Here is a 21,832-nt window from a genome sequence, read left to right on the forward strand (position 1 = left end):
GAGTATATGACTTCCTTCTTGTTCGTACCCGACGAACCTTCACCAGAAGCCTTCTTATTCTTTTCTTTCTTGAATTCTTTCTCGTAGTAATCTTCGATGGTTTCTTGTAACTTTGCTTTTTCTTCCTTATGACCATTGTCGACACCGAGATTGTCATAAAACTTATTGAGATATTCTTGCTCGAGATCAACTTCTGATTTGTTCTCAATAAAATCAAAACCCTTTGCTCTACTACCGAACATCTTTTTCAAGAGACACGTGTCACCGGACGTGAGTGACTCGATTCCTTGGTGTAGTAATTGTTCTAGACTGAAGACGTTTTTCTCGAGACTAGGCACATAACTAACACAAGGAACTATCTTGTCTTTCCCGTCTAACGGAATTCTTACTTCACCAATACCGTGTACAAAAGAGAAATCCTTTCTTTTCTCATTTGTAACCAACCCGAAATGTCTTTTGAAACATTTGAATACTTTCTTATTTCCAGGCATGTGCGTTAACAAGATAATCACTTTCAACGGGTAAGGGTGATAAGTTAACGTACTTACTTGGACAAATTGATGCAATATGACCGAACTCTTGACATTTGAAACCCGGATTCCCGCTTTCCTTGGTCTTCCAACCGGCGCGCTGCCCTTCTTGCCGGATTTCTTCACGAAACCTTTTGCAACCATTCTCTTAGGGAAATTCTTCACGGGTGATTTCCAAGAGCGTGTGGTTGGCTTCCCCTGCGCTACTTTTTCGACCATTCCGCCCGGCCGCACTTTCCACCACTCCTTCCATCACCGAAATTAGTCGCCACCGATTTACCCATATCTCCCTTCAAACGGTTTCCGTTACCATCATAATCGTTCTCTGCCTTCACAGAACCTTCGGCTCTGATACCAATGTTGTTATCGTCACTTACGGGTTCCTGGGACCATTGTGAAGGAGAACGAGTGTGATGGCAACCGTAGAGGTAATCGTAACAAACATCGCACCAACTAGTCTTCATGATAACAATTGAATAAAACAAACTGTAAACTGAATTTGCAGAATCAAACTAACAGAATTAAATGAATAGAACTTGAATTACAGAAACTTGAATATCAGGAACTTGCATTACAGACACGTTGAAGAAACTGAAGTTGGGAACCGTATATGAATATTGGGGGCGTTGGTGGCCGCAGGTGGCGGTGGCGGGGTAGTGGTTTGTAGTTGTTGAATATTATCGCCGGCGAGAGGTGGTGGTGGCGGTGGTCGTGTGGTTGAGAGAGAGATAAGGAAGTGAGTGAGAGAGATAGATAAATGAGGAAGAGAGGAGAGTAACATAGTGTGTGAGATAATATATATATAAATAAAAAATAATATGTAGGGGTATTTTAGTCTTTTAATGAAAAACTAACAGAAAATTCAAACAGAGTTAAAAAATTGGACTCAAATGGTTAAGAAAAGTGGTTGTCTGGACTCAGGTGGTTAAACATTTTGATTTTCGAATCAAGTTGTTAAAACCAGTAAAACACAGGGACTCAAAAAGTAATTTACCCTAATATACATATACTTCACTCACATCAAGTTTTTGGCGCCGTTGCTAGGGACGTAACATGTCTTGAGAACGATTCGAGTTACTTATTTTGTAATTTGTGAAAATTGTATAATGTTTTTTTCTCTACTTGTTTTATTTGCCTTTGTGTGACTATTTGAAAAAAAAAATGATAATAATTATTTCCTGGATATTTGTATTTTTGTATATATAGTGCAATGTATTTCTTCTTTTTCCTTACTTGCCGTGTATGTCCTCAACCGCCACCGTTGAAATCATTGAGCCTTTGTCGGAGCCGGAGCGTAATATTCTTCATCGAAGACTGCGGGAGCGGTCCCGCGTGGTAGCCGCTACGATTGACGTAGACGCAGCGGGAGATGACACATTCTACGAGGTTCGAGTAGAGATGGCGGATGATGTGTGAAAAGTGTAGATACTAATATCGAAACAAGTTTTAAAATGGGAATCACTAGACTACACCATACACAATCGACAAGTGTACCAATCACAATGTAGTAAGTAGGCAAGACCGGATATCAATCCATGGAAATATGCTGCAACTTTCGATATTGAACCTCTATCGACTCCTAGCCTATTTTAAATTGAGATTTGGGATTTGGGATTTTTAATTTAAAACCAATAAAACAAATAATACGAAAACAACGCAAACAAGCAGAATGATGAACTGACTGAACAACAGACAATGATGAGAAAGAACTACCCAGGCTTCAAATCCCTATAACCATACAATAACCTCTAATCCTGATGAATGACTAAAACTTCATATCTACTCAACAACCCCCCCCCCCCCGGCGCTAAGGATGTTAAACCAAAATAGAAGATGGAACAAAGTGATGAAATGCTAAACTGGAAACGACTCATCCTATCGACACCGAATCCCATAACTTTTAGATTTAAGGCAACTCAGGTACCAAAATCCTCAAATTGTGAAGCTAAACCTGCTAAGATAACTGAGAACAGAGGAAACTCTAAACGCGAATAAGCAGCAAGATCCGAGTTATGGTCATCTAGACTGCCAACCAACGCCCAACTATTAACCTAGCAATCCTGACTCGTCTCTCGAGTTGCTAGTAAAAGATGCACACAATACTTAGTTGATTTCAATCAAATTAGTTAAACCTGAATTATGTATAATCTCAAGCTCGAGACTGAAAACCTAATAGATTAACGGACCTAGAATGATCTAAATAGTTCTAGACCAGACTAACAAATCGCCTAACCAAACAATCAATCACAACCAACAAAATCATACAAATTCATAAACAAAAATCTAGTAGGAATACGTAAATTATCATAATTTAGTCACTAAATCAAAAGAAAACAGTAAAAGCGTTAAATCATAGTTCATCTAGGCCTAGGTATCATGAAATGTTTAGCTATTCATGTTCAAAGTAACAAAAACGAAATCAAAATCAATCTCAAACATCATAATGATAAGTTCTAAACTCGTTAAAAGCATAAAACAAACCCGAGCAGCCTCCAATCTCAAATCCTCCACTCCCAAACCTTTTCAGATCTTTAATCACAACTCCAAAATTCTCCTCAACCGCTCTGGATTCTTTAATTATGAGTTACCCTCAAAACCAACCGCTCTAGGGCTAGCCTTTGACAACTGTAATTAACATAGGCAAAACACAAGTAATGATAGTCAAACTCCATTGAGGTATATAAGTGAGTTCTAATACAAACCATTAGTACAAGGTATCTTAACAAAGTAACAATATTTTTCAATTTCATCATCTTCTTGCGTCGACGACCCGCAATTTTTCTTAGTATTGACCTCGGCGGCGAGTTGTTGCATGTTTTTAGTCATTAAGAATGTGGTTGCTGACATTAAACCTTTTTGTAATAGAATGGAACAAACATGGAAGTTGTTGAAAAATAGCGTGATGGACACATAATTATTGTATGACCAAGAAAGACGTGCGATGTTTAGTTTGACACTTAACCCTAAGGATTTGATTTGAGCGTTTCTCTACTAGGATTTCAGGTGAATTTAATAAGTGATTTCATGTATTAAACTGTAACGCTTGGAAATCATAACTTGAATAAATTTGAATAAAATGCTATGATTTATCACTACTAGAAAAGTGCCTACTTTGTGACAGCCAAATTTGTAGCAAATTTGTAGAAAATTGGCCTTACTTACAGATTTGCTACAAAAATTTTCGTGCAAAATATGCTTGTCGAAAATCAGGATAGCTACAAAATTCTGACAAAATTTCTCACAAATTTTCTACAAAAATTTATCGTCACAAGCATTGCCACAAAACACCTACAAACCGGTTTTTTATGTTTTTCCTACAATTCTTCCACAATTATGCCTATTTTTGTATTTTATTTTATGATATTTTACTTTTAAAATTAATAACACTAATGAGAAAAATTATCCATAATCATTACTAATTATTTTTATTTTACGACAAAATTCCTACAAAATTATAAAACTTTCTCTTAACAGTTTGCTACAAATTTCCTACAAATAAAAAATATATTTTTTTAATTTGGCGACAAATTTCCCGCAACTTAAAAAATGTTTTTTTTTTAACTTTTGTGACAAAATTTCTACAAACCAAAAAAAAAATTAAACGTTGCCACAAAATTCCTACAAACCAAAAAAACAAAATTTAAAGGTTACGACAAAATTCCTACAAACAAAAAAAAAAAACAAAATTTAAATGTTACGACAAAATTCCTACAAACCAAAAAACAAAATTTAAAGGTTTGCTACAAATTTTCTACAACCCAGGAAAAAATCCTGTAGCTGTTTGCTACAAATTTCCTACAACCCAGAAAAAAATCCTACAGTTGTTTGCTACAGATTTGTGACAAACTTTAACAAATTAAAGAAATTAAATAAAACCATTTTTATGCAAAAAATGCAGCAAAATTACTATTATATTCCAAAAATAATTGCAGGAAAATTCTAAAAACATTAAAACAACATTCCGAAACATTCCAAACATTCCAAAAATTTTAAAACATTCCAAAATGCACAAAAAATCCTAATTAAAAGCATTCAAAACTAATCCGATCTTTAACATTCTAATACTTAACAAGACGAGAGCTTTTACTTATTTCCGATGTTTTTGAGTTTTTCTTCCATAGCTTTCTGCCATGCCGCTTGGGCGGCCCGTTCTTTTTCGCGTTCTTCTTGAAACTGTTCGAAACAGGATTCTATTTTTTGTCGGGCCTCGCGTTCTTTTTCTAATTCCGACTGAACTTTTTGAAGCTGAAAGTTGTAGAAAAAGATATAATTAATACATATTAACAAAAACATATGGTCAAAATTCACATATCATAACGATTTCAAATATCGTATTATTGTTTATAAGTGATTCTCTCTGATGCAAGCTCTCCAGGAGAGGGAGAACACAAAATCATGTCGTTTATACGGCGTCAACGCACTTGCGAAGGATATGATCCGAATACGAGACATGTCTTGTATGGTCTGCTAAGCGAAACCACAACTTATTACTACTGTTTATATGCTATGCCAACTTGACTGTTTTGAATGTATTTTAGTTTTACATGACAAATGTGTTGAAAGGGTAACACTATTTTTACCTGGTGAACTTAAAGGAAATCAGTTAAGAGTGTGTTCTAACCTTATATTCTAACCTTATATTATACATGTCATTAGAATGTTCTTGTTGAACCTACTGAACCTACTGAACCTACTGCTCCTACACCAAAAAGTGTAAAGCCAAGGTGTGAAACTTAAGAGGCTGATTTTAGAAGCAACTTTTTCTTTCTGTGTTACATAATAAAAATCATATATAGTAAAATCATTTCCTATATATTCTATACATGGTTTGATTCGAGCCAAGGATTGAATGCCTTAGATCAAACCTATTATCATCTAGTGATAACTCTATTTCCTACTTATTTACATCTATTTCAGCAAACTCATTCTACCCAATATCTTTTAAGTTTTTTTACGATATCAAAATAACAAGAATAAATAATGATACCTCCTGCGAGTGTCGGGCATCATCGTTAGACCCGCAAATTCTGGATGATATTTTCCCGGTCACCAAAAAATCAGGATCAGAGATCCTGAAGATCCTATGCCAAACGTCTTGCGACCCTTAGATTCAGGATGCAGACTCTTCCACAAATCTAAATCATCGCATTCTATGTCCCCATACAAATCTTCAAGTTGTTGCGCGTACGCGACCTAAAATTTTATCAAATGAATGTCTTCAACTCGTAAAAGTGTCAGAATAATTATAAATAAATGATAAAAAAGAGCTTACATATGAACGTTTTGCACGCTCGGTAACAAACTTTAACTGATCATAATCTTTTTCAGTTATCTCCCCATCTTTTAACATCTTTTTGCATTCCTTATTGGCGTGGGTCTATAAGAACACTTTCAGATATCCAACTGATTTACCATTTTCTTTATCCTACATAAAAACGAGTAATGTAACTTGTAAGTGTTAAATGAAAAGGTAGTTAATAAAAATCAGAACTATGATTAGCTGACCATGTTGACACGGTGTTGATCAAATCGTATTGACCTGCCTGTATGAAGGCATAAGTCATTTTTGCGGTTTGATCTCCCGGCTTCTGACTTTTTTTTGCTATTTCTCAGTGTTCCAGCTCGACCCCAGCCAGGTGCTCTGCCCCTTGGACCCCGCCAGGGGCTGCCGCCCCTTGGACCCTGCTCCCAGGGGCGCTGCCCCCGGACCCCCGTCAAGGGGGCAACCACCGTACACTTCGAATTATAATAACTCAAACAAACGTGCACTCCCACACCTCCTAACTTGCTTAATGTGTATTATTATTCGCTTTGATCTCAAGTCACTCCCGATTACACTAAAATATCTAACACAATCATGTTCTATTATTTTTTTTGTACGTTATTATTATTGTTAGCATCCTATCATGTTGCATGTGCGGTATAGTATAACATTTTATCATATAGTATCAAGTCGTACAGTATATATATATAGTATAGGTATCATATCGCATTGTGTTATCTAATACAACATGGTATAGTTTCATGTATATATTGGTATCGTATGGTATAGTAAGGGTGCTAAACATGTCGTGTTTGCGGGTTGATGATTTCAACCCGAACCCGAAATCGGGTTATACGCGAACCTCTTCGAAGAATTATTAGTTTAGACATAAAAGTGAAAATTACATATAAAAAACCCGATTCGATTAATCCCGATTAATTCCGAGTAATCCCGAGTAGTCGCTAGTCTCCACCTCACCGGTCGACTAGCGACTAACGAGTTCTCCAACCTTGATAATAATAGATATATACACAACCATTTTCTATTATGTAACCACATTCATTTTGATATTATTATTATTATTTTCAATAATATAGTATTCTAATGTAGCGTATCGTACAACATCAGCATAGCATAGCATAGCATAGCATAGCATAGCATAGCATAGCATAGCATAGCATAGCATAGCATAGCATAGCATAGCATAGCATAGCATAGCATAGCATAGCATAGCATAGCATAGCATAGCATAGCATAGCATAGCATAGCATAGAATAGCATAGCATAGCACATCAGCATAGTATACTATATTGTATAGCATGGTACGATATGGTATAGTATGGTACTATACGGTATGGTACGGTACTGTATGGTATGGTACGGTGCGGTATGGTATGGTACGGTACGGTACAATATAGTATGGTTTGGTATGGTATCGTATAATATACTATAGGATCGCATCGTACAATATAGTATCGTATAATATAGTGTTGTGGCATATTATATAGTATAGGATCGTATAGTAAAGTATAGTGTTGTGTTGTATAGTATAGGATCGTATCACATTGTACAATATAGTATCGTGTACAGTATAGTATACTATATCGTATACTATGGTACGGTACGGTATGGTATGGTATGGTACGGTACGGTATGGTACGGTATGGTATCGTATAGTATACAGTAGTGTCGTGTCGTGTTGTGTTGTGTTGTGTTGTGTTGTGTTGTGTTGTGTTGTATTGTGTTGTGTAGTATAGGATCGTATAGTATAGTGTCGTGTTGTGTTGTGTAGTATGGTATGGTATGGTATGGTATGGTATGGTATGGTATGGTATGGTATGGTATGGTATGGTATGGTATGGTATGGTATGGTATGGTATGGTATGGTATGGTATGGTATGGTATGGTATCGTACCGTACCGTACCGTACCGTACCGTACCATATGGTATGGTATGGTATGGTATGGTATGGTATGGTATGGTATGGTATGGTATCGTATCGTATCGTATCGTATAGTATCGTATCGTATAGTATATAACTTTAACATTTTATTTTTTTAAATTATTTTTTTTTCTAAATTGATAAGTAACAAATAAATTAATTTTTTTTTGTAGCAAATCTGTAGTAAATGGTGTTAGCTTGCTACAAATTTTCGACAAATTTGACATTTTATTTTTTAAAATTTTTTATTTTTTCTAAAATTGATAAATAAAAAATAAATTAACATTATTTGTAGGAAATCTGTAGTAAATGGTGTTAGTTTGCTACAAATTTACAACAAATTTAACATTTTTATTTTTAAAATTATTTATTTTGTTAAAATTTATAAATAAAAAATAAATAACGGTTTTTGTAGGAAACTTGTAGCAAGTGGGATCAGTTTGCTACAAATTTTTGACAACTTTAACATTTTATTTTTTTAAATTATTTTTTTCTAAATTTATAAGTAACAAATAAATTAACTTTTTTTGTAGCAAATCTGTAGTAAATGGTGTTAGTTTGCTACAAATTTACAACAAATTTAACATTTTTATTTTTAAAATTATTTATTTTGTTAAAATTTATAAATAAAAAATAAATAACGGTTTTTGTAGGAAACTTGTAGCGAGTGGGATCAGTTTGCTACAAATTTTTGACAACTTTAAAGTAGCCATCAAGCGTTGGGCTAAATCCATCAGAGTTGCATAGGAAAGTGAAGCTGATGTTATTAGAGAAAAAGTTGCTGACTTTGAATGCAGGTTGGAGTGGGGGTTGGCTTTGGAAGAGGATCTGGTGGAAAATATCGATCATAAGATTCATTTGGCAGAGCTGGATAGGCAAAATAATTTGGATCTAAGGCAAAAATCCAAAGTTAAATGGGCTTCAAAAGGCGTCGAAAACACCGCTTATTTCCACAGTCATCGATAGCCGAAAGTGTAGATCCAGGTTAAATGGTCTTTCTATAAATGGGGTTTTGTGCAGTGAACCAAGGAGGATAAAAGTGGAAGTCCTTAAGTTTTTTGCAAATATAAAGAGCCGATGCATACTAGGCCCAACTTTGTATGTCATGGCATCAATCGGCTCACAGTGGCGGACAGAGATATGTCGTATTCCCCTTTCTCAGCGGAAGAAGTGAATGCTGCGGTTTGCGATTGTGAGGGCAACCGGGCCCCGACGAATTCACTTTCCAATTTGTTCGAACCTTTTGGGATATCCTTAGCCAAGACTTTATTAAGGTTCTTTCGGATTTTCATTCCTCGGGTATGATTAGTCATGGGTGTTCGTCGGGGTTTATTGCTCTAATTACAAAAGTTGTAGACCCAGATTCTCTTAATGACTTTCGGCCTATTAACCTCGTTGGTTGCATCTCAAAAATGATATCTAAGGTTCTAGCTTGTCGGCTGAAGAAGGTAATTGGGGGGCTTATCTCGGATAATCAATCGGCCTTTCTTGCCGGTAGAAATATTCTAGACGGGCCGATGATGGTTAATGAAGTCTTATGTTGGGTCAAGAAATAAAAAAGGAAAACCTTTCTCTTCAAGGTTGACTTTGAAAAAGCTTATGATACTTTAAATTGGGGATTCCTTGATTCGGTTATGGGATCAATGAGTTTCCCGGATCTGTGGAGGAAATGGGTGAGTGGCATCTTTGCTTCGACTAGTTCGTCAGTCCTTGTTAAAGGATCCCCGACCTTCGAGTTTCAATGCCACCGGGTGGTTCGATAAGGCACCCGCTGCCACCCTCAACTATCACTTTGACGCCCGTCACCCCCCAACTTAACACTTAGTGTGTTCTGTCATCACGTTGTTAAGTGATCGCTAACTTTTGATCTTGTTACTATACTTTTGAGGTGTCATAAGATCCCTATGACACCCCCAAAAGTATAGTACCAAGATCAAAAGTTAGTGATCAGTTAACAACGACGTGGTGACAGAATATACTAACACTGTGTTCCAGAGTTTACTAACAGAAGGAAAGGAAAGGAAACAAAAAGAAAGTAAAAATATTTTGTGTTCCAGAGTTTCATTTAAGGAAGGAAAAGAAAGGAAAATAAAACATGTGGTGTTCCCGAGTTTCATTTAAGGAAGTAAAAGAAAGGAAATGACAGGAAAACTAGGCTAAATTCTTTAATTTTTCTTTCCTTCCGATTTGGGAGGAAACGGTGGGAAAGACATCTTTTTTTTTTTTTTTCCTTTCTTGTCCTTTCCTTTCTCACTTTTGCCTTCTTTTCTTATCCCTCGTTAAGTTAACTCGGGAACAGAGCATAAGAGTTAAGTTGGGGGTGACGGACGTCAAAGTGATAGTTGGCGGTGGCCATAGCCAATAGCTAATAGTTAGAGGTGATAAAATTCAATAACCCTATGAATGACATAGATGGTTGATAGAGAAAAAAAAACTCTAATATAGATTAAAAGATGTGAAGTGGAAACTCGTATTAAATAATCGAAAAATCAAACCCAATGAATGACATAGATGGTTAATTATGAAAAGAATGATTTATTCTTGACAATTATTGGTTACACTAACAAGAATTAGTCGTTAAAAACACTTGGTGAACATGTCAGGTTTTGTAAAAACTCTCAGCTTATGAAATTTTCACTAATGCAATTTGGGGGTAGGAGTGCTCCACTAGTGATAGAATTCCATCACTCATAACATCCAATCAAGTTCCGTTACGTTATGGAGGTTCATTCCATCACGTGATAGATTTTACTAGGGGTGTCCATTACTAGTGATGTTTTTTTTTTTTTTTTAAATATAACTTAACAATAAACCAATAAAATTATAAATTATAAATTTGATTTAAATAATGAACCAAACTTTAAGTGTTTGGGTCAAGATTGCTGGGCCTTCATCCATTTAAAACTAGCAAAGCCCATTTAGATTGCTGATAAGATATAAACATTTAGTCTCACTATGCTTTTCCAACTCTAACCGCCTTGAACAGAAATGGTAGCTCCGGAAGCGGCTCGCCATGGCAAGGTCTGGCTCGATCCCAATGAAGGCACTGAGATCTCCATGGCTAACTCTCGTATGTTACTCCTTTCTTTTCATTCAGCCCATTTAGTTAACCTGTCATAATCTTCGAAATTCCACGCGTGATGTCTATCACGCGTCATTTGATCATGCGTGAAATGTTGATGGTGGCGGAGGTGTATAACGCGCTATAACGCGTGAACATCAAAGTTCCACGCGGCGCCCGGGGTACCCATATAGCATGGATGTTTAGTGAAATCCTACTCGTCTCTGGTTGGTTAGTTTTGGCATTATTATTAGTAGAGAAAATAATCAAAAATAACATTTCAAAGTTTACCCACAAAACAAAAGCTGACCATCCATACTAAAGATCAAACTTTGGTAGTTAATATTTAGATCCGCACGTTGTGATGTGGTCCATTGACAGAGGCAAAGCCTTTAAAAACACAGAGGTTGGAAAGGGAAGGTCTTGGGTTTAAATCCCATAGACGACAGGGGATTAAAGAAATTAGCTGTTAAAAAACACGTTATTTCGATAAATTATAAGGACCATCCTTGTAAAAAATGTAAGTTAAATAACAAATATATACATTTTATATATTAAATTAATAAAATCATATACCTAATCCTCATTTGCTAGATTAACAATCGGCCATGTTTTTAAACATTAAGATGGGGTGGGCTAAACGTACCCCCTTCTTGCTTGTCAGACCACCCGTAGTGGGCGGGTTTTTGACGTTTTCTCTCCTAAAAAAACGCCTCACAACGCCATGGTGACCGCCCCCAGGGGCGGTTTTTTTCAAAAAAAGGTCCAAGCGTTTTATTTAAAATGCCAAAAATCGCACAAGAATCCATATATGACTGTTGTTTTCAACGGTAACAAAAAAAAATAATTTTATTTATTTTAAATCAACTTTTTTATCTATAAAAACCCCACTTTCCACTCTTTTTATATAAACTTTACCCTACTCTCTTGAATACTACTTCATATTTTATAAAAAAATTATAACATTAATCCCTTCCGACCCCCTTTCGGTGTTCCGTCTAGACCCGGTAACCAAACTTCATATTGCTCGAACACCACCCAACCGCAACCGTCCTTTAATTTCCAAGAGATGGACCTGAGTATGTTGGCGTACGCACACATATTAGGCATGTCCCCGCAACCGTTCTTTCACGGTCCACACGGCTTTGCATTCATGGGCGGTTCGCAACCGTCTCAAGAACAAACCAAGCCCGACGTTGAAACGGTACCGGAGACACAACCCGAGCCCGTAGCTGAGGAGTCTCAACGCGGTAAGCGGTCTCATAAAAAAGGAGCCAAACGCTCCATGCCGGAATCGAACCTACCTAGCTTGGTCGAAAGATGAGGAGTACGCGTCAACACGGACGTAGCTCGACATATCGGAGGATCCCGAAGTTGGTAAGCGTTATTTAACTTTTTAAATAGTTTGGTAATCATTTTTATTTTTTATTTTCAAAAATATACAATATATTTGTTTTATTTTTTTTAGCAGACTATCAAACTTCACCCATTTTTTGGAATAAAATTCATGAAACTTTTTTTTAAAGCGAGGGGTAAAGGTGAGTATCGGGACAAGGATTTGATATCAAGCAAATGGACTGATATAAATCACAAATGTCATCAGTTCCAAGAAGTTTTCCAATGCACGAGTGATCACTGGGGTAGCGGAGAAAACGACGCGAATATACTAACAAGAGCGTTGGAGGAGTACAACCAAACAAGAGACGTTTTTACACATACTTGAATTGTTGGGAGCTTCTACGCGGAAATCCTAAATGGTCTAACGTACCGAGCAAGACGTCTAGTGGTAGACGTAAAGCAAAATGGTCCAAAACATCATCCTCGGTTGATCCGGAAACACCCACTTCCAATGCTCGAAACGTCGACTTAAACATTAATTTGGACGATGAGGATGAGGATGTCGAGTTGGCGCGACCGCCCGGTAGAAGAAGTGGGAAAAAAGGGGGAAAAATGGAGTCGTCTTCGGCTAATTTCGAAATGAAGCAAGATTTCGAAGAGATGAACCGACGCCTACAAGACATTCGAGACCTCGGTCATAGGCGTTTAGAGACAATGTAAGAAAGAAACGTTAAAAACAAACAATTTGCCGCGCTACGAGAATCGAGGCAAATGGAGAAAGAGATAGAATTTTTGTCTAAACCAATCGATCACCTCGTAGGAGACGCGTTGATCCTAGCGGAAATGCGTCGAACAAATCCGTAACACATACAGACTTTAGATTTTATGTTTTATTTTTTTGCATTTTTTGAGTTTTTTTTTTTTTTAATTTTTAGCAATGTAGTTTTTTTATTTAATGAAATATTATTTGTTTAATTTTGAAAAGAAAAACAAAAAAAAAAGAAATAATTGGTTGGGACATTATACCACTACACCCATTTTAAACAAATAACCTAATGTAGTCTGGACCGCCACATGACGAATAATGCCCAATGATAGGGCATTATCTTCACCTCCCACTACACTTGGTCTCATATCTCTTCCCTTAAAAAATGACGTTAAAAGTTATCAATTTTCTCCTTTAAACATGATTATTGGTTTTTAAATTCTCGTATCAACATAAGGGGTAGAGGTTCCTATAAAAAATGGTTTTTTGTGAGAAATGTAAGAAAGAATGTACACCATTAGATCTTTGATCTAATAGTTAAGATCATAATGGCAAAATTGTAAATAATGTTTACTATTAAACATATTATTTTTCTTGATTAAGGGTATATAGGTAAATTTAACATTTTTAAATTAAGAAACTAACAATAATGCACATGTAACTTCCTCCCGTCTTTTTTAAACGTCAATAACTTTTTATGCGTAACTTTTTTTTTAAAAAATTACACTATAATGACGAGCGTTTTTTTATCTTTAATATGAGTACCATATTGCTATATTTATATAGAGAAAAAAATATGTTTCGATCAGATGTTTAGTCTATGAATGGTGTTATATACTTACGGAATGGTGTTATATAGTTGCTAAATGGTTTTATATACTTACTGAATGGTGTTATATATACTTGTTGAATGGTGTTATATACTTACTGAATGGTGTTATCTACTTACTGAATGGTGTTATATAGTTGCTGAATGATTTTATATACTTACTGAATGGTGTTATATACTTGTTGAATGGTGTTATATACTTACTGAATGGTGTTATATACTTACTGAATGGTATTATATACTTGCTGAATGGTGTTATATACTTGCTGAATGGTGTTATTGTTGAGTATGAAGCCACTTGATCAAGTGGACATCAGAATCTCTGACAGGATAAGAGGATAAGGGGTAGGGGCCATTATTCAGAGATCTTGTTTTGGGACAATTTTCTCTTTCTTCAATCTCTATATAATAGATTCATTTGTACTGTAAACCTTGTACCTCACCCAAGCTAAATATAAACTCCTAGTTACCCCTGGACGTAGGTCAGTTTAGACCGAACCACGTAAATCCTTTGTGTTCTTGATTGTGGCAGATTGTGTGAGAGCAGAGTGTGTGTGGTGTGAGTTCGTGTGTGAGAGTGTCCGATCCTAACAGCTGGTATCATAGCTCAGGCTCGTGTTGTTGAACTGAACAGAAACCGAACAGAATGAACAGAAACCGAACAGAAACGAAGGTGTAGAAGAAGAAGATACCTGAAGGTGCAGAAATCTGAACTAGGGTTCCGGTTTGCATCAGTTTCTACCGGATTGTTCACGTCAGCCATTTTCTGTTCGAAGCCGCTATCGCCCACACCGCCGGATTCCGTCAGAATCACGGCCACCACCATCAGAATAGCCTCCACCGCCATCAGAACCGCCTCCAACGTCATCAGAATCGTCTCCACAGCCGACAGAACCGCCGACAGAACCGCCTGTCATCTTCCCGCCACCAGCCGCCGCCTAGGGTTTCGAATTAGAAACCATTGTTGCCGAATATCGCATCTAGGGTTTCAAAATCGAAGGTTTAGGGTTTCGATTTTGCTTGGGGTTTGCTGCATTTCAGAATGAGAGAAGTTTTTTTCTTTGTTCTGTGTGTAGGAAGAAGAAGAAAGACAGGCGTGTTTCAATTTGGTGGAGAAGTAACGGTTTTCAATTTGAACAGAAGGCCCCTCAACTTTAAAAGAAAATTGGGTTTAGTTCTTTTTATTTAATCCTTTGGCAGTACTAGCCTAACTTTTATTTTTTCAAAGAACTAAAATTTTTTGGGGCATTAGGCAGAAGGTTTAAAATTTTCAAGATCAGTTTTTTGTCCGGTTAAACAAGCAAATTTTCAGAGTATGGTTTCGTTGAAGATCGAAGAAACAGAACCGTAGACCAGTGCTTGTTTTGGTTGTTTCAGTTTGATTTTCGGTTTATTTTTTCGATTTTAGTTTCGTTTAGTCGTGTTTGAGTTATCATGGCAGAAGACGGGAAGGTGCAAATCGACAAGTTTAACGGTACAAATTTTAGCTGGTGGAAGATGCAGATTGAGGCATTATTGGTTCAAAAAGATCTTGATATTGTGTTATCAGGAGTTAGACCAGAAAGGGTGGAACCAGCAGATTGGGAATCAAAAGACAGGAAAGCCAGGGCAGTTATTACATTGGCGTTATCAAAGACTGTGGCATTCAACATCATGAAGGAAACCACAACTAGTGGCATGATGTTAGCCCTATCTAACATGTACGAGAAGCCTTCGGTAGCTAATAAGGTCTTTCTGATTCGAGAGCTGGTGAATACTAGGATGAGGGAAGGCAGTTCAGTCACAGAGCACATCAACAAGTTGAATTCGATTTTGGCCAGACTTGCGTCAGTGGGCATCAAATTCAAAGATGAAGTTCAAGCTTTGCTACTGTTATCTTCTTTGCCAGACAGTTGGTCCGGAACTGTTACAGCGATTTCCAGTTCATCAGGTACCAACGGATTTACTTTTGAAGGGATTCGTGATTTTATTCTAAGCGAGGATGTCAGAAGGAGAAGTTCGAGTGGATCGTCGAGTGAATTACTGAATGTTGGCAGAGGAAGGAAGAATAACAGAGATAGTCGGAGCAGGAACAGAAATAGGAGTCAGTCTAGGGCTCGAGGTGATGTAACCTGTAGGAACTGCAAAGAGGTAGGACATTTTAGGAATCAATGTCCAAATGAGAAGAAAGAAGTTAACGCTGCAGTAGCCCACTCAAATGATGATGTTTTGATCTGTAGTGTGGAAAGCAATGCGGATTCCTGGGTTATGGATTCGGGAGCTTCATTTCACGATACCCACAACAGTGAAGCACTGCGAAATCTAAAAGAATGTGATTTTGGTAAGGTAAGACTGGCGAACGATGAGGTTCTTGATGTGACGAGCATGGGTGACTTAGATCTGAAGACTCCAGTCGGTTCATGGACTTTGAAGGATGTCAGGGTGATTCCAAGCTTAAAGAAACAGTTAATTTCTGTTGGGCAGTTGGATGAACAGGGGCACGAGGTTAAGTTCAGGAACGGGCAGTGGAAGGTTCTAAAGGGAAATCTAGTCGTAGCTCGAGGAAAGAAAAGGGGTTCGTTGTATATGGTCAGTTTACCGTCTGAGGGAGTAACCGTCCCAGTTTAGAAGAAGACCAAGATCCGGTTCACAGAATCTCGTGGGCAGAAGAAGGCTTGTTTTGCAGGAGAAAAACCCAGAGCCACAGGTCAGATTCAGATTGAACGTGCTAGGAAAGGTTCAGAGAAACCAGTCAGGGGTTTTCGTGGCAGTGGGAGCACAGGTAGTGCTTTAGTCAGAACTCCCAGACGACAGTGGGTTAAGAGAACCAGTATTCCAGTGGCAAAAGTCTCTCCAGTGAATTACCTGCTTTACTCGGAGAGTGTTAGTTCTCAGGTTTTCTCAGAATCAGGCAGTTCGTGTCAGTGGGAGCCGGTAGAGACAGAGAACGGGTCAGGGGCAGATTTAGCCATGACTGGTGAGTTGAGGCTCAGTGGGAGCTTCAACGGGCCTTCAAGTTAATTGAAGAAAAGGCCGGGTAACTAGGAAGGAACTAAGATCAAAAGGTTTTTTTTACAGAAATGCAGATGCATAGTTGAAGCACAGGTGAAGATTATCACGTGGCTTCAAGTGGGAGATTGTTGAGTATGAAGCCACTTGATCTAGCGGACATCAGAATCCCTGACAGGATAAGAGGATAAGGGGCAGGGGGCCATTATTCACAGATATTGTTTTGGGCCAATTTTCTCTTTCTTCAATCTCTATATAAGAGATCAATTTGTATTGTAAACCTTGTACCTCACCCAAGCTAAATATAAACTCCTAGTTACCCGTGGACGTAGGTCAGCTTAGACCGAACCACGTAAATCCTTTGTGTTCTTGATTGTGGCAGATTGTGTGAGAGCAGAGTGTGTGTGGTGTGAGTTCGTGTGTGAGAGTGTCCGATCCTAACAGTAATATATTTACTGAATAGTGTTATATACTTGCTAATTGGTGTTATATACTTGCTGAATGGTGTTTATAGAGATCTTTTAAAAAAAATTCAGTTCCTATAATTAAGGTGGCGGTTATGGGAAGTTTTTAATTAATTGAATTAATGATAAAATTACTTGTTTACCCTTTTAAATTAATTTAGATTTAGAACACATGTCGTCTCCACAATATTTCTCACCTTTCTCACACTTTTAACCGTTTTTACAATAACCTTACCCTATATAAGGTATGCATAACTAGGGAAAAGATCAAATAGGAAGTTAATTTTCGCTAGGAAGGATAGGAAGCCATAGGATTATGACATGTGGCAAATTTTAAAATAAAGAGAAAGGGTATTTTAGTCAATCCAACTCCTTCTTCTTCCTTTTTCAAAACCCAGTAAATTCAAAAACCCACCATTTTCAAAACCCACCATCTTCAACTATTTCTTCACTTTCTATCTTAATAGTCACTACATTATAGTGTGATTTTCATCACCAATCAATGATTCAGAACCCGATCAACGTGTTCTTCAGCTTTTTTTTTTTTGAAGAAAACCCAGTTTAATTTCATAAAAAAATCTCGTTTTTTCCGGTGATTTTGGAGATAATCACTCGATTCGTTCGATTCGAGCGTTGATAAGTGTTTCTATCATTCAAATTTTGTCAATTGATGAAGAAATCGGCTTCGATCCATGTAAGAAATTCTTTAATTTCATTTTCATGATCTGGGTTTTTGATTTAGTCATTGCGTTTTACGATCTTTGCGAGGGTCCGGGGGCGGCAGGCCCCGGTAGCGGGGTCCCAGGGGCGGCAGCCCCTGGCTGGGGTTGAGCTCATTTAGGTGTTTTCAGTCAATTTGTCAATTTCGATTAAATTGCTGTACTAAAAACGCATCAGAAAAATTAATTTTCAATAAATTGGCTCATTTAGGTAAAACACATTTTTTAGGTGTTTTCAGTCCATTGCGTTTTAGAATGAGTCATTTTTAAGTGTTTTCTAGCCATTGCGTTTTACATATAAGACATTTCTTTGTGTTTTTGGTGCATTGCGTTTTAGAAAACAGACATTTTAAGTGTATTCTAGCCATTGCGTTTTACGAATAAGTCATTTCTTTGTGTTTTTTGTGCATTGCGTTTTAGGTAAAACACATTTTTATGTGTTTTCTGGCCATTGCGTTTTACAAATAAGACATTTCTGTGTGTTTTCTGGCCATTGCGTTTTACAAATAAGTCATTTCTTTGTGTTTTTGGTGCATTGCGTTTTAGGTAAAACACATTTTTATGTGTTTTCTGGCCATTGCGTTTTACAAATAAGACATTTCTATTTGTTTTCTGGCCATTGCGTTTTACAAATAAGTCATTTCTTTGTGTTTTTGGTGCATTGCGTTTTAGAAAAATGTCATTTTTTAGGTTTTTTTTTCATTGCGCTTTACGTAACTGGTTGTTTTTCTATTGCGTTTTACGCAACTAGGTTTAAATTTTTTTTTTTAAAAATATAGCAAAAGTACACTCGTTTTAAAGATAAAAAACGCTCGTTTTTTTGGTGCAATTTTTATAAAAAAAAATTGTCGTATGAAAGAGTTATTAACGTTTAAAAAATGGGGGGGGGGAATTGGAGGAGAGAGAAACTACTGGCTTGGATGGACTAGAATGCCCTTGAACAAACTCACGCGTCTCTTTTATTCCTTTCAATTTCCCTGATTTAATCTTAGCCCTTGATTAACTTAATGGATGGTCAAGATCACTTCCTATCCTTTCTAGCCAAATAAACTTCCTATTGTATCTCCACCCTACATAACTATTGACGGAACTTAAAATAATATCTTATATTTATCGCTTCCTAAAACTATTAAATATTTAATAATTAAATTAAAAATATATAATAATAAAAAAGCCCACATAATATTTAATCTATCTCGATACATCAATTTACATAGATTAAGAAGTAGAAAACGAGAAAACCATATATTGATTTTTAAGCCGAACATCGTAGGCTTCGTATAAATGTTTTGGACCTCTAAATAGATCGTAAGGATTATTAATATTATAATTATTAACTAATTAAATTTTAAATTAATTGTTTAGATCGATGGAGATTAGAGGTGTTATATATGCGAATATTATAATCCAGAATTATGCAAACAATGCAGTGATATATATTTAGAAAATTCATGTAACCGTAGCATTAGAAATCTGGGTAGAAACATGCGATTAGTCAAACTAACACAAGATAGAAACAATTAAAAAGAATATTACCAGTTCAAGAAAAATAGAAAAGACAATAATATTACCAGTTCAAGAAAATAGAAAAGACAGTAACACAAACAAGTATTATAAAAGTAAAAAAATATATAAAAAAGTAAAACATTTAATTTGTATTTATATTAGAATTTGAAGTATATATAACAAGGGGATGATTCAAATAAAAACCACTTTTAACGTGAAAACTCGAAAACTAACTAAAAAAGCCTAAAAAACACACAAATTTTTTTTTCAATTTTTTTTTTACTAAAAATCGCTAGTTTTTGTATATAAAAAAACTTTTTTTTTGTAGTACACATGTGTAATAATTCACATGTGTACTATTACACGTGCACTACAATTTTTTTTTTTTTAAAAAAAAAAAGTTTTTTTTATATACCTAAAATAGCGAAAATTGGTATGCAAAAAAAAAAAAAAAATGGGTATATTTTTTTAGGCTTTTTTAGTTAGTTTTTCAAGTTTTCGCGTTAAATAGTGGTTTTCATTTGAATCTTCCGCATATAACAAGTAAATATAAGCTAAAAGAGGGTCCGATTAGCGGCCCCCTAAAAGATAACATATCATATCCTCATTTTCTAAACTTTAAAACCATTTGGCCCAAACTCAAATTTAAAATCCATTGGCCCATCGTAATAGTCGGCTCAGCTTAAATGTTTAAAAAAACATGAGCAGAAACAGCAAACCTTACCTCGTACAACGAAGCTCGATGACTACAAATAGAAAAAAAAAGTAAAAGAAAAATAATTATACCTGTATATTAAAATGCAATGTTTAGCTACACTGAATCTTATATTGACTTGTATGTGAGTCACAACTCAAACAAAGCTTTATAACTATATTGGGGAGAGTTGTGTTTTTTTTTTTTTTTTTTTTTTTTTTTTTTTTTTGTAAATATGTAATTTTTTGTTGTGGTTTTTGGTCGGTCCGGTTTGGGTTGGCTAGTTGTTAATGAAGTTTACTTTTCAAAAAAAAAAAAAATAACTATATTATTAAAATCAGAGCCGTCCCCGAAAACTCTTGAAAAAATTTAGGCCTCAGGCGGCGAAAAGACTTGGGCCCAAAATTATGGTTAAGGGTAAATGAATTACAAAAATAAAAACATTGTGATGAAGCATAGACTCGAACTTCAGACCTTTACATTATTTTGAGATGTTTTTTACCACTACACCACTGGTACTTTTTTGCATAATAAATGGATAAATATACTAAATATATAATTTAATAAATATATACAAGCATATAAAGACTTTTCGGGCCCTTTAAAATTTTGGGCCTAGGGCGTCGGCACGGGAATTGCCGGGCCCAGATTAAAATGCAATGTTTAGCTATATTAAATCTTATTTGACTTGCATGTGAGTCACAACTCTAACCAAAGGTTGCCATGTGGTTGTTTTTCGCTTATAAATTTTGAGATACGATGCTTTAAAAAAATCCGTGCACGCTGTCATGACGAGCTTATTTTTATCAAACATATAGATATAAATTTTATTACAAGTTTGGAGGTGATTAGCAAATTAGCAAGGATCACCTGTTTAAACTTGTGGCTAAGTGTCTAGATCGTTCCTAATCTAGAGATTTCTAAAAATAATCAACATCGCGATCTTAATTTTAAGCAGGCTGTGACATTCTCCCCCACCTAATCTGTCGAAGTCCTCGTCGAACCTTCATAGTACTTCTTGATCTCGTCCCAGATATGCCGTAGTGAATTTCCAGTTTCCCAACTCGTTTCGCTATCCCACAGATTCTTCCACTCGATTAAGTACTCCTTGTAACTTGGCACTCCTCAACGTCGGATGGTCCGGTCGGACATGACCTCGGAAACCTCTCGATCAAAAGATGTCACAGCTGTTGTTGGTGCCCGTTTAGCCACCTTACCAAGGGACGTTTGGGCCAAGTATGCTTGTTCATGCCATTCCTTTAAACTTTTGAAAGTAGTTGGACTGTTACCATCATAAGACGCAACTAAGGCATTTGGGATCAAAGGTTGACGTGCCATTACTATCTTGAAAGGACTCTTCCCCGTTGCCTCGCTTTCTACATATTTTAAGATAATTGTGGAACATTTAAAAGTTTAGACAAATCTCATTGGTTAGAACTTACATAGTGGCGAAGATACAACTCAAGTAGCGAGCGGACCCGTTTTGTCTGTTCGTCCGTTTGGTGATGAAATCAGTTCAATCGCAAACCGGTAAAGGCAACTAGTCTGACCGACCCATCTAAACCGACCGGCTTGGTATGTCATTATCCAAAACTATTGTGGGCGGTCTTACCTATTATTTAAAACCAATTTAACTACAGTTATCATTACTTGATTAGTGATTACACTATATTTAATTATTTTAAAACACATTGACATAGGTAGACGTTTAACAGGCGATAGTTATACGTAG

This window comes from Helianthus annuus, chromosome 2 (genome assembly GCF_002127325.2).
Source record: "Helianthus annuus cultivar XRQ/B chromosome 2, HanXRQr2.0-SUNRISE, whole genome shotgun sequence".
Classification (NCBI taxonomy): domain Eukaryota; kingdom Viridiplantae; phylum Streptophyta; class Magnoliopsida; order Asterales; family Asteraceae; genus Helianthus; species Helianthus annuus.